This window comes from Aedes aegypti, chromosome 1, assembly GCF_002204515.2.
Source record: "Aedes aegypti strain LVP_AGWG chromosome 1, AaegL5.0 Primary Assembly, whole genome shotgun sequence".
Taxonomy (NCBI): Eukaryota; Metazoa; Arthropoda; class Insecta; order Diptera; family Culicidae; genus Aedes; species Aedes aegypti.
Genome location: NC_035107.1, coordinates 305,159,333 through 305,172,459, shown reverse-complemented (window position 1 = coordinate 305,172,459; position 13,127 = coordinate 305,159,333).

Genomic DNA, 13,127 nt, shown 5'->3' with positions numbered 1-13,127 from the left:
TTGCGCGCGCTTTTCTCGAAGGGTGGTTAGCTACACGCATGCACAGGTTGCTTAGATCGCGCGCGCCCACACAAGAGAAGGAAATTTTTGAAGCGTTAAATTGAACGCCGGCGGCAAAGAGGTAGGGCAAGTGTACCGATGGTGGAGCAACTAAGCAAAAACAGCCATATACTATGCCGATATTTACGGATAACATACCTTAGGGATCACTTAGGTGATAAATACCGAATTGCTCGCGCAGAACATGTACACTACCCGTCATAAATACGGACTCATTAAAATAAGTATTGCAACACCCAGTTGAATATGGAATCACCCCCCAAAAAGTTTAGCATCACCTCAAAATTGGTATATTTACATAGCTATATCTCGAGATCCTTATGATATGCGACGAACCAACCTTCAGCAAAGTTGTTCAGTGGATCAAGGACATCCGGAAGGCAAACAGTTTGGTTCGCAATTTCGCCGCAAGATGGCGCTAGTGAGCATGTAAAATTGAACATTTGGGGCATGTTCTATCTTGTGAGATAGAAAGTTCGGGAAAGTTTTTCAGAGCGTTATGGACATCCGGAAAGCAGACCTTTCGAATCTCGACTGAGCTTCTGATCAAATTCCGACTGAGATTATATCCCAATATCTATTGAGATTTTGTCGAATCTCGACTGAGTTTCTGTTCGAAGGATACACTCTATAGTAGAATTTATTGATATCAGCAGAGCTTCTAGACTAAACGTCTGGTTTGGTTAGTGGTAACAGTAGGAATGATGAAAATTTGTATTACATACTAATCATGGCATACTACAGCTTGTTATCCTACGTTGCTTTACAAAGTGGTTGGTTGCTATCTAACACGCCCGCTCAACCGAACAATCCTAACTTATCTCTAAGTGTCTCAAATGGTCTACGCGCCAAACCTTTGGTGAACAGGTCTGCTACCTGTTGGCCTGTTGGTATGTAGTGAATCTTAAACAGCCCTTCCTGCAGCTTTTCACGGATGAAATTGTAGCGTATGTCCACAGGTTTCATTCGCTTGTGGTCGCGGGGCTCCTCGGCAATACAGATGCAAGATTGGTTGTCGTCGAATAAGGGCACTGGATGCTGCAGTTTGACACCAAGTTCCAGGATGAGATTTCGCAACCAGATGGCTTCACACACGGCATTGCTGAGAGAGACATACTCCGCTTCCGTCGAAGATAATGCCACCGTAGCTTGTTTGCGAGTCATCCACGAGACGGTCCCACTGAAAACCTGGAAAACATTACCTGAGATCGACCTGCGGTCATCCGGATCGTTGCCCCAGTCAGCATCAGCGTATCCGTCCAGAGGCTTCGAAGCTTGCTGTCTTTGGAAAACCAGTCCGTGATTTGCGGTTCCTTTAAGGTAGCGTTTAAGATTACTCCAGTGTGCGTCCGTTGGTGCTGATTGAAATTTGCTGAAGAAGTTCACCGCTGCACAGATATCCGGTCTTGACGAAAGCGCCAGATATGACAGACACCCGATCAGCTCTCAGTAGGGCTCGGTAGTCAGTGATTCACCTTTGCATTGCTCCAATTTGAGATTCGGTTCTAGTGGTGTCGTTGTTGGTTTGCAGTCATTCATTCCAAAACGTCGCAGCAGGTCAGCGATGTACTTGGGTTGACTTATCTTCAGTAGTCCCTTTCGTCGGTCTCGATCAATCTTCAGACCCAGAAACGTCTTCATCTCGCCAATGTCCGTCATTTCAAATTTTGATGATAGTTTCTTCTTTATTTCAGCGATTAGGTCCAGTCTGCTCGACACCAGGATGATATCATCGACATAAAGAAGGAGATAGACCACTTCATTTCCCTGTCGCCGCCAATAGAGACAGCTGTCCGTGTTCGAGCGTTGGAAGCCCAGTTGCAGGATAAAGTAGTGGAACTCCGAATTCCAGCTTTTTGGAGCCTGCTTCAGTCCATAGAGCGATTTCTTAAGCCGACAGACAAGGCCGGGGTCAGTAGGCTCCAGTCCTTCGGGTTGTCGCCTGAAGATTTCCTCCGTCAATTTTCCATTGAGGAACGCGGTTTTTACGTCCATTTGATGGATGTGATACCGCAATTGATTTGCTACCGCCAGTAGCACACGCACCGTGGCTCCCTTTGCGACTGGTGCGTAGGTCTCGTCGTAATCGAAGCCCTTCCTCTGGGAATAGCCCTTTGCGACCAAACGGGCTTTGTAACGGTCGACATTCCCAGCTTCGTCCCTCTTGATGCGGAAGACCCATCTGCAGTCGACGATGTTCTTTCCTTGTGGCCGCGGCACGAGTTCCCAAGTCTCAAGTCTCAGCAGGTTGTCCACAAACATCTCGGCGTTTAGCGCAAACGGCATCGTCGATTCACCGAAGCCATCAGAAACACCTGAGAAACATTCAGCAGCAGTAGTTGCTCTTGAGCCGGTAATGAAATCTAACAACTTACCGGGAAGTCTGCGCTCCCGTTCGCTGCGCCTCGTGATCACTTCTGCTGGGCAGTTGTCACGTTCTGGTTGCGGTTAGCTTTTCTTCAGGTTGATTCGCAATCGCATCCGTAGGCTCCATCATGTCCAGTTCCTTTACCGAACGGTCTTCTGATACCTCCGATTCCGCATAACTTCTGTATAAGACTTGAGTGACCGGCTTCTCTTGCTCAGAACCACTTCTCTTCTCGCCGAATACCACGTCTCTTGAAATGAGAATCTTCTTCTTCTTTGCGTTCCAAATGCGATAGCCATTCGTGGTGTAGCCTACCAGAATATTCTTCTCAGAACGTGGATCCAGTTTGGTCCGCTTTTCCTTTGGAATCCAAGTGTGCGCCACTGATCCAAAAACACGCATCTTGTCGATATTCGGTTTCTTCCTATACCAGGCCTCAAATGGAGTTTTCTTCTCTTTCAGCGCTGCCGTTGGACTACGGTTGGTCACGTATGCGGCGGTTAGTACCGCCTCATCCCACATGGATTTGGGCAAACCAGCATCCTGTATCATCGCACGGGACTTCTCCAGAAGGGTGCGATTCATTCGCTCTGCTACACCGTTCTGCTGTGGGCTGTATGGAACGGTTGTTTCAATACTGATACCTTTTGAGCGACAAAACTTCTGAAACGATCCTCCAAGATACTCCCCGCCGTTGTCGCACCTCAGTCTTGCCACACGAGTGCCGAAGAAAGCCGTAACCCGAGCGTAGTACTCCTCGAATTTTTCCTGCACCTCATCCTTGCTGTGTAAAAGGTACACGACCGTAAAATGGCTATACCCGTCGATGAACGTCAGAAAGTAACGCTTGTTATCCCAGGTCCTCGGAGTGAACGGGCCACACACGTCCGAGTGGATTACAACGGGCGAGTCACACGCCTCTCTGCAACATCGTCAAACGGGTTTCGGGTTTGCTTCGCCTGTATACATACCTCGCAGATGCACTGATTGGGCCAGTCGAGAACCTTCGTCGACGTTTCCACCATCTCATGCTTCCAAAGAGTTTTCATACTTGCTTCTCCCAGATGGCCAAGACGCCGGTGCCACAAATCGAAGCAATCTTGCTTTGCGGCCATCGCGCCAGGTTCGGATGATGCACCTGCACTTCCACGTAACTCGATATTCATTTTGTATAACTGTCCAGCTCTCCGACCGGTAGCCATCACCCGTTCACCCTTCGAAATCATCACGCAGCCGTACGTACAGAACGTCTTTCACTACTGCCGGTTGCCTTCTTTCTCCGATCAGCATGTTCACTCTCACGGTCCCCGCGTATTCGGCATAGAGCGCCTGGCCGCACTTGGCCACTGCTATACGTACCTTCTCAGCTAGCGGGTGTAGTTCCTTGAAAAATTCCTTGCTCCTCAGCATATGGTCCGTGGCTCCCGAGTCGAGAACCCAATCGATTTTCATATCTTCTGTTGCCATGGAAGCCGACAAACAATCTCCCGTCGCGGTAGCGACGAACGCGACTTCCGACTCCTCAGCAACATTCGATCGATATTTCTGCTTCCGGTTAACCTTCCCTCCGCTTTTTCGGTTTCCTTGGTGACCAGATTCGTTTGGAGGACAATTTTCCGGACATTCGGCTCTCTTGTGCCCAAACTTACCGCATCCAAAGCACTTAAGCCCGATTTTCTTTCCGACAAACGCCGAGTCGCTCGCCTGGCCGAAATCTCCGCCGCGGTTTGAATTCACTCGCTTCACTTGTTCGTCCAATAGGCGCTTCTTCACGTACTCCAGAGTCAACTGTTGAGGTTGGATCGTCTCCAGTGCAGTAAGGAGCGCATCATACGATTTTGGAAGTGCCAGCAGCAGCTGACAAACGACGTCTTCTTCCTGGATGTTCACGTCTACCGCTCGTAGCTCTCGCAGAACCTTTTCAAACTTCAGCAGGAATTGCTTCACATCACCACCTTCGGACAGCTTCAGCTCTTGAAATTGCTTCCTCAGGATCAACTTACCAGCGATTCCAATTTGTTCGAAATTGTTCCGTAGGGCATCCCAGACATCCTTGGTCGTTTTCTTCTCTTTGACGTACTCCAATTGGTCTTCTGCGATCTGGTTGATGATCAGGTTCTTGCATTTTCGATCCAGGGCCCATCGAGCTTCGAGCTTCTTCTTCTTCTCGGCACGCACCTCCGCTGTGTCCGTCGCCAGATCCTTCGAATACTCCTCCTCGTCGAAGTTGGTTCCGTCAAACAGCCAAAGCTTGTCTTCCAACATCTTGAAGAACTGATTCCTTTCTGTCCTGGGCCGATAACCTATTGATATCAGCAGAGCTTCTAGACTAAACGTCTGGTTTGATTAGTGGTAACAGTAGGAATGATGAAATTTTTTATTACATACTAATCATGGCATACTACAGCTTGTTATCCTACATTGCTATACAAAGTGGTCGGTTGCTATCTAACAGAATTAAATGATATAGTACTAACACAGACAAACAGACGTAACACTGATTAAATTTCCATCGATCACTCTTAAAACGATCACTTTAAATTCGCTGTTACAGATTTCAAAACCAGAAGCGCGCCCATCGTTTTTCTTCGTGTTTGACATTGCACACTACCGCCATCTGTAGGTCTTGTTGCACGAAACGCTGTTCTATGCAACATGCTCAATAGGTGACGATGGTGTAAACTGGTCGATGGATTTTAAATAAATTTGCTCTAAGTGTTACGTCAACCCAGATAACACACGATCGTAAATGATATGATATAAGAGTACAAAGGTGGAGCTTAGCTTAGCTTAGCTTAGACTGACTACACATATCAATGGTTGCTATTCCGTGATTGACCGAAGTCAGTGAAAATGCACAAAGAATCAACTAGAAGTTTAGCTGGGATTGGCCATAATCTTCTTCAATGTGCATAATTCAGTGCCTCTATTTATACAGGGTCAATAACGGCGCCGGCCACGTCCTTGCAGTCAGGTGGGATTGGGGGATGGAATGTTAGTGTGTAACCTTTGCTATTTGGAGACCGTGTTTGCCTCTGCATCTCCACAAAGGTTACTGGGAGGGATATTTGTTAATGGGAAGGATCGTTGGGTCACAGGATTCACTTTGATAAGCGATTAGACCATGATAAATAATGATTTGTGAGATATATACATGTTTATTTGTAAATATAATATTTTCATTTGATATAAACAATTTCTATGTAGTGGAAAATTATGCCGACACTTTAGGTGACGAACCATTCAAAGTTTGTTGAACAAATACCTAAATGTAACATTTCTACAGCTGTCAGGACGAAAGCATGTGTTATTATATTTTACTTATTTGAAAAGAAACAAATAACTTGATTGGTTGGAACATCATAGAACACTCTTATTCTTATGCCGACACTTACAGTGGCGAACCATCCAAAGTTTGTTGAATAAAGTGAACTTTTCGCAAGTCTACACTTGTAGTGTCGAACCATTCAAAGTTTTTTTAATTACAAAAATAAAGGTAAAAAGGGGTGTTCTGAAAATAAAAAAATGTGAAACATAAATAATTCATGAATCAGAGTTTGTGTCGACACTCACAGTGACGAACAATTCATAGTTTGTTGAAAATTCATATTTACGTCCCACAATTGTAACGATTAAATGTGCAGTCATACATATTTTATAGATTAGAAATAGTAGCATGAAACGAGCTCACCAATTGATCCTTTATCCTTCACTGTGCAGCCACAATCCACTCGCAGCCGTTTGCTCGGCTATATAAAAGCACTCAGAAAAAAAAAAGGCGCGCGACCCGAAAAGGAAAAAATAACTTAGCTTTCTTGACGCACTGCCCAGCAGCAAGCGTCAAGGTCAAAGGATAAAAAAAGAACTAACCGATCACGCCACTTTTTCACTTACTAGACCGACGCGCGACATGTTTGATCCTGCCCTCGTCGCTGGCCTCCGTAGGAGCAAGCGTCAAGGTCGAAAGATCGCGGCACTTTTCACTTACTCTCCCACCGGCACACTTCGTTTTTTTTTTCTTCCGCGAAACGCAAATCGGACACAATGGATCCGGATTCCACCGCTCGCCCACAAGGAGCATGCAACAGATTCAACGGATCCAACACTACTGACGCGTTTGTTTTTCTTTTTTTTTCACCGGCACACTTCGTTTTTTCTTCCGCGCATCGCAAACTGGACACAATGGATCCGGATTCCACCGCTGGCCCACAAGGAGCATGCAACAGATTCAACGGATCGAACACTACTGACGCGTTTGTATTTTTTTTTTCACCGGCACACTTCGTTTTTTTCTTCCGCGAAACGCAAATCGGACACAATGGATCCGGATTCCACCGCTGGCCCACAAGGAGCATGCAACAGATTCAACGGGTCCAACACTACAGACGTGTTTGTTTTTTTAACGGCACATTTGGTTTTTTCTTCCACGAAACGCAGATCGGACACAATGGATCCTGATTCCGCCGCTCGCCCACAAGGAGCATGCAACAGATTCAACGGATCCAACACTACTGACGCGTTTGTATTTTTTTTTTCACCGGCACACTTCGTTTTTTCTTCCGCGCATCGCAAACTGGACACAATGGATCCGGATTCCACCGCTGGCCCACAAGGAGCATGCAACAGATTTAACGGATCCAACACTACTCTCCACATATAAGAGTACAAAGGTGGAGGCGATAAACGTACATATTGCTTGCAGCCTTATGGCGCATGTACGTTAGGGTGCCAATGGAATGTATGGGAAAAATTTTGTCATCGAATTTCAAAAAAAGGTAGTGCTCAAAAGTTTTGTCTCCTCGAAAAAAGTCCCCATGCAAAATTTGAGCTCAATCGGACTTCATTAAGTGGACCCCCAAAGCGGTCAAAGTTTGGTTTTTTTGACCCATGAAAATTCTCCAAAGGGGGGGGTACATGAAATTTCCGAAATCGAAATTTTTTTTTTGATGCCAGATGTCTTAGAAATGCATGAAACGTCGAGATCTGGTGTTATCTGAAAAAATTTTTTTTTGAAAAAATCGACCTTTTGGGACTTAGTAAATTTTTGAGTTGGGGAGTGAATTGAATTTGAAATGAACGATTTGAATTCAATTGCTGAGAAATTCAAGGCAATAGTATTGAAACATATCCTATATCATTGTTGGCCACTGAAAGCATATTATATGTGATATTTCATTAGGGTGGTTCATTTAATTTCCATTAGGGTGGTCCTTTTTGTAAAAAAAATAAAAAATATAATTTTAATTGAATATTGAAGACAATAGTATTGGAACATCTCTCACATTATCGTAAGCCATGGTGTTTTATTAGGGTGGTTCACTTATTTTCCATTAGGGTGGGCCTTTCTGTCGAAAAATCATAATTTGAATGGGATATCAAAAACAATAGTATTTTATCACCTCTTTCATCATCGTAGGGCATTTCCTTCATTAGATTCGTGATATTTTATTAGGGTGGCTCACTTATTTTCCATTGGTGTTTGCCGAAAATTAAAAAAACAAATCAAGAAATTTTGAATTTGATCCTTTTTTTAGCACAATAGTATTTTAACACCTCTTTTATAATCGTAGGCCATTGTCTTCATTTTTGTTTAGAGAGGCTTTAAATTCCTCTGAAATCATGCACCTCTAGTTCCATTTGATATGCGACATCATCGTAGGACACTGTTAACATATTTCATTAGGGATTTCTTTTGGACCTTTGAAATTTAATTCGGAATATTCTTAGAAATTTACTTTACAATTTTCTTTGGAATTTCTACAGAATTTTCTTGAGAATTTCCTTACAAATTTGCTTTGGATATTCCTTAGAAAATTCCTTAGAAATTTTCTACGAAATTTCCTTTTAACTTTCTTTTTTCATTGGAATTTGCTTCGGGATTTGCTTTGGAATTTTCTTTGGAATTTCCTTAGAAATTCCCTTATGAATATGCTTGAATATTTCCTTAGGAGTATCCTTTAAAATTCCTTTGCAGTTTTCTCTGAGGCTCAAATCAAATCAAATCAAATCAAATTTTCTTCAGAATTTCCTTTGGAATGTCTTTATTACTTCCTTCAAAATTCTCTTTGAAATTTCTTTCGGAATTTCGTTCGAAGTTTACTTCCAAATTTGTTATAGAGTTTCCTCGGAATTTCTTCAGGAATAGCCTTTGGAATTCGGAATTTTATTTAGAAGTTTTGATTGGAATTTTTTACGGAATTTTCCTTTGGGCTGTTCTACGTAATTTTCATTGGAATTTCCGTTGAATTTTCTCGGAATTTACTCTGGAATTTCCTTGAAATTGTTTTTCGGAATTTTCTTAGGAGTATCATTTAAAATTCCTTCGTATTCTTCGGAACTTTATATCTCATTTACTTCAGAATTTCCTTTGGAATTTCTTTTTGTAAGTTGCTTTAGGAAGTTATTTTGGATTTCTTTGGAATTACTTTTGGAATTTCCTTCTTCACTTCTTCAAAATTTTCTTCGGCGTATCCTTTGGAATTTTCTTCGGAATTTCTTCTGGAATTGCCTTCGGAATTTCCTTTGAAATTCGCTTCGGAAGTTCCTTTGAAATTTCTTATGGAATTTCGATTTTAATTTCTTTTAGAGCTGGCTTCGGAATTTCATTTGGAATTTTCTGCACAATTTTCGTCCGAGTATTTTTTGGAATTTGCTTCGGAATATCCTTTAAAAATCCATTCAGATTTATTTTAATGGGATTTCCTTTTGAATTTTCTATGGAATTTATTTTGCAGCTCCCTTTGGAATTTCCCTTAGGATTAAATTCGGAATTTCATATGGAATTTCCTTTGGAATTTTCTGAGGAATTTCCGTCTGAGTTCCCTATTGAATTTCCTTCTTAATTTCATATGGAATTTCCTTCGGAATTTTGTGCAGAGTTTCTATTATAATTTATCATTGCAGTTTTCTACGGAATTGTCTTCGGCGTTTCCTTTGGAATTTTCATCGGAAGTTCCTCTATAATTTTCGTTTCCTCTGGAATTTCCTTCGATACTTCCTTCGGAATTTTCTCTGGAATTTCCTTCGGTAATTCCTTCGGAATTTTCTCTGGTATTTCCTTCGGAATATCCTCTGGAATTTCCTTCGGAATTTCCTCTGGAATTTCCTTCGGTATTTCCTCTAGAATTTCCTTCAGAATTTTCTCTGGAATTTTCTTCGGAATTTGCAAAACAGATTTGGAAAGGTCACTGAAGCTCAATGCTTGATCTCTGAGATGAGTGCATCTGAAATCACGATGTAGCAAGTGGATTTTGTATGAGACGAGGACTCCGAACTGGTTCAGCTTAGTGAAATGTTGCATTCCGAATGAAAATCAAGCAAAACTTTTCAAAAGGACCTTTCTAACAATGAGAGGCTTTCTAGAAAACTCTTTTGTTGTTAACTAAGTTACCTTTACATTTTTCGTCGAACATTACGCAAATATTATGTAGTAGTCCACACCATAATCTTTCGGTCTGTAGATATTGAGGTTGAAATTTTTACAATGACACCATAATTAAGGAAAGTGGACGAGACTTTTGCGAGAAATCATCGTTTCAAACTATACGAAAAATGATGCACCCTAATGGAAAATGAGAGAAACTTCCCAATGAAATTTGTTAACAGTGTCCTACGATGATGTCGCATATCAAATGGAACTAGAGGCGCATGAATTCAGAGGAATTTAAAGCCTCTCTAAATAAAAATGAAGACAATGGCCTACGATTATAAAAGAGGTGTTAAAATACTATTGTGCTAAAAAAAAGAAAATGCCCTACGATGATGAAAGAGGTGATAAAATACTATCGTTTTTAATATCCCATTCAAATTATGATTTTTCGACAGAAAGGCCCACCCTAATGGAAAATAAGTGAACCACCCTAATAAAACACCACATGTTAAATGTAGAAAATGGCTTACGATAATGTGAGAAATGTTTCAATACTATTGTCTTCAATATTCAATTAAAATTATATTTTTTATTTTATTTTATTTTTTTACAAAAAGGACCACCCTAATGGAAATTAAATGAACCACCCTAATGAAATATCACATATAATATGCTTTCAGTGGCCAACAATGATATAGGATTTGTTTCAATACTATTGCCTTGAATTTCTCAGCAATTGAATTCAAATCGTTCATTTCAAATTCAATTCACTCCCCCAACTCAAAAATTTACTAAGTCCCAAAAGGTCGATTTTTTCAAAAAAAAAAAAATTTTCAGATAACATCAGATCTCGACGTTTCATGCATTTCTAAGACATCTGGCATCAAAAAAAAAAATTCGATTTCGGAAATTTCATGTACCCCCCCCTTTGGAGAATTTTCATGGGTCAAAAAAGCCAAACTTTGACCGCTTTGGGGGTCCACTTAATGAAGTCCGATTGAGCTCAAATTTTGCATGGGGACTTTTTTCGAGGAGACAAAACTTTTGAGCACTACCTTTTTTTGAAATTCGAAAAATCGATTTTCATTGGCACCCTAATGTACGTATATCGCCTCCACTATTTGTAGTATCGTACTGTTAAGAGTAGGCCATGGATGTTGAGAGTGACATAAGAGGTTTGGAATAAATTATTGTTATTTAGAACACCATTGAAATCAGACGTGTTTTGGTGTCTCTACATTGGCGACGAGAGTAAAATAGTATCAAAAAGGAGGAAAAGAACAGTAAGATATGCCCGGTTAAGACTTTGTATTGATTATTTGGGTCGAAGTTATGGAGACATGAAAGCCGGAAACAAATGCAACGTGGAATCAGATTCAAATCTTTCACAGTACCGGCAAGGCGCATCAGACAGGAACCAAGTTGGATGAAGGGCACGATTTGGAATGGTAAATATGAAAATACTTTGGATATACATTGCAAGTTGACGCCATGAAGGTAGCGTGTTTATAAGAATTGTTTGCAAAGATTTAAATTTACGAGAATAATTCTCAAAACTGGTTTTTGTACTGATTGATTGTACTATAAAATGGTTATTGAAAGATTGTTTGCAAGTGGATTTTAAATATTATCAATAATATTTTCTAACAAGTATTATTTTCAACCGGAGTTTACTAATTGAGTTTTATTTTAGAAAAATTCTAAAACTATAAAAAAAATACACTAAACTGTCAGAAAAGGACGTTATCGAGATTGTTTCAATATATTTAGAAAAAAAAGGAGGAGAAAAAAAAACAATTAAAGCTTCCGGTAAAAGTCATTAAATGTTTAATTCAAAATTAAGACAAGTGACAACCATGTTCCAGCCCGTATAAATAAACGGGAATCAATTGGAATGAACCGATTAAATGCATTGAATTCTAGTTGATACTTATTTGGAGAACTTTTTAATGAGTCAATAAAAAAAAAATAGCGAGCTTTTCATGATTTTAATATGAAGGTGCAAAATAACAGTAAATAACAGATACTACCCGTATATCAACATTTTACATAACTGTAATTGCAATCATTTTGCGGCTGTTAGTGAAGGATAGGGAAGCCATATTTCCAATATTGAATACACAACTTTTCACCACATGTTGGATACATTAACCACACTGCTTAGTGAATGAAACAATATCCACATTCATATCCAGCACAAGCACTACAGGTCTGAACTTTGGTAGCCTGAGTATTTCTTATTAGGATGCATACAATGCTGTATAAACACAGTAATAAATTAATAAGCATTGGTTTGTTGAACGGATTGTAAATATAGCGATTTTGTGTAAATTTGAATTTAGGAAATTCATATTATGATTATCAACTGCTGTTTATTCGATGAAAAAATAAAATTAATTTTTGAAAAACACATATTTATATTGAAAACTAAGAATGAAAAACAAATATACCAGACTTAGCTCATAGAAATTTGTCGTAAGTATAGAAATGAAAAGATTGGTAACGGTGAGGTTATTTATGTTATACTATTAACATTGACATGCTTTTAATATTTATGATGATTCGGAGAGTTGATATAAGGGTGTAATAAAAACAATATATTTCTGATTTGAATATTAAATGAATTATAAGAAATCTACCATAATTGTATATTACCGCATAACTATAAAAACAAGAAAAGATAGGGCAATCAAAACATTAAATTAAATTTTGAATGAGATCATTTGTGACATTTTAGTCTTCGAGGCGTAATATTGATGCCAAGACATTTGAGTTCGATTCCCACTCCAGTCAAAAGTTTCTAGCCTAAGTCGGAAGAAATTGCCTGTGTATCTTGATAATTAATAATTGCCATAGTTATTGTTTTAAGTAACGTTACTATTATATGGTTATTCCCATTCGAAACTTTGATCGGTACAAAACTTCCTATAATTCATGTTTCATAGATCAGATGTACAATTTTCAATGCAGTAATAAACAATTTATTAAATTGTTAGCACACGCAGAAAATATATGTGGTATTTTAATTTTAAAGCGGGATTCCAAAGATTGAAATTTTATTTGAAAATAGGTGTTAAAATGCATGTTAAATCCAAGCTTAAGAAAAAAACAGCTCAAAGATGAAAGATATGTAAATCATAATCATATAAAAAAAATAACTTGGAGCTAGTACAGATGCGAGTATAGATTGAACATTATAATGAATAATGCTTCCTTGACCTTGTAAAAAGTTTAAAATTAATAGGTTATCATTAAAAATAAATAAACATACATACATTAATCAAATATAGATGAAAAGAACTCGTAAAGTATTCGCGGTCTACAAAGGTA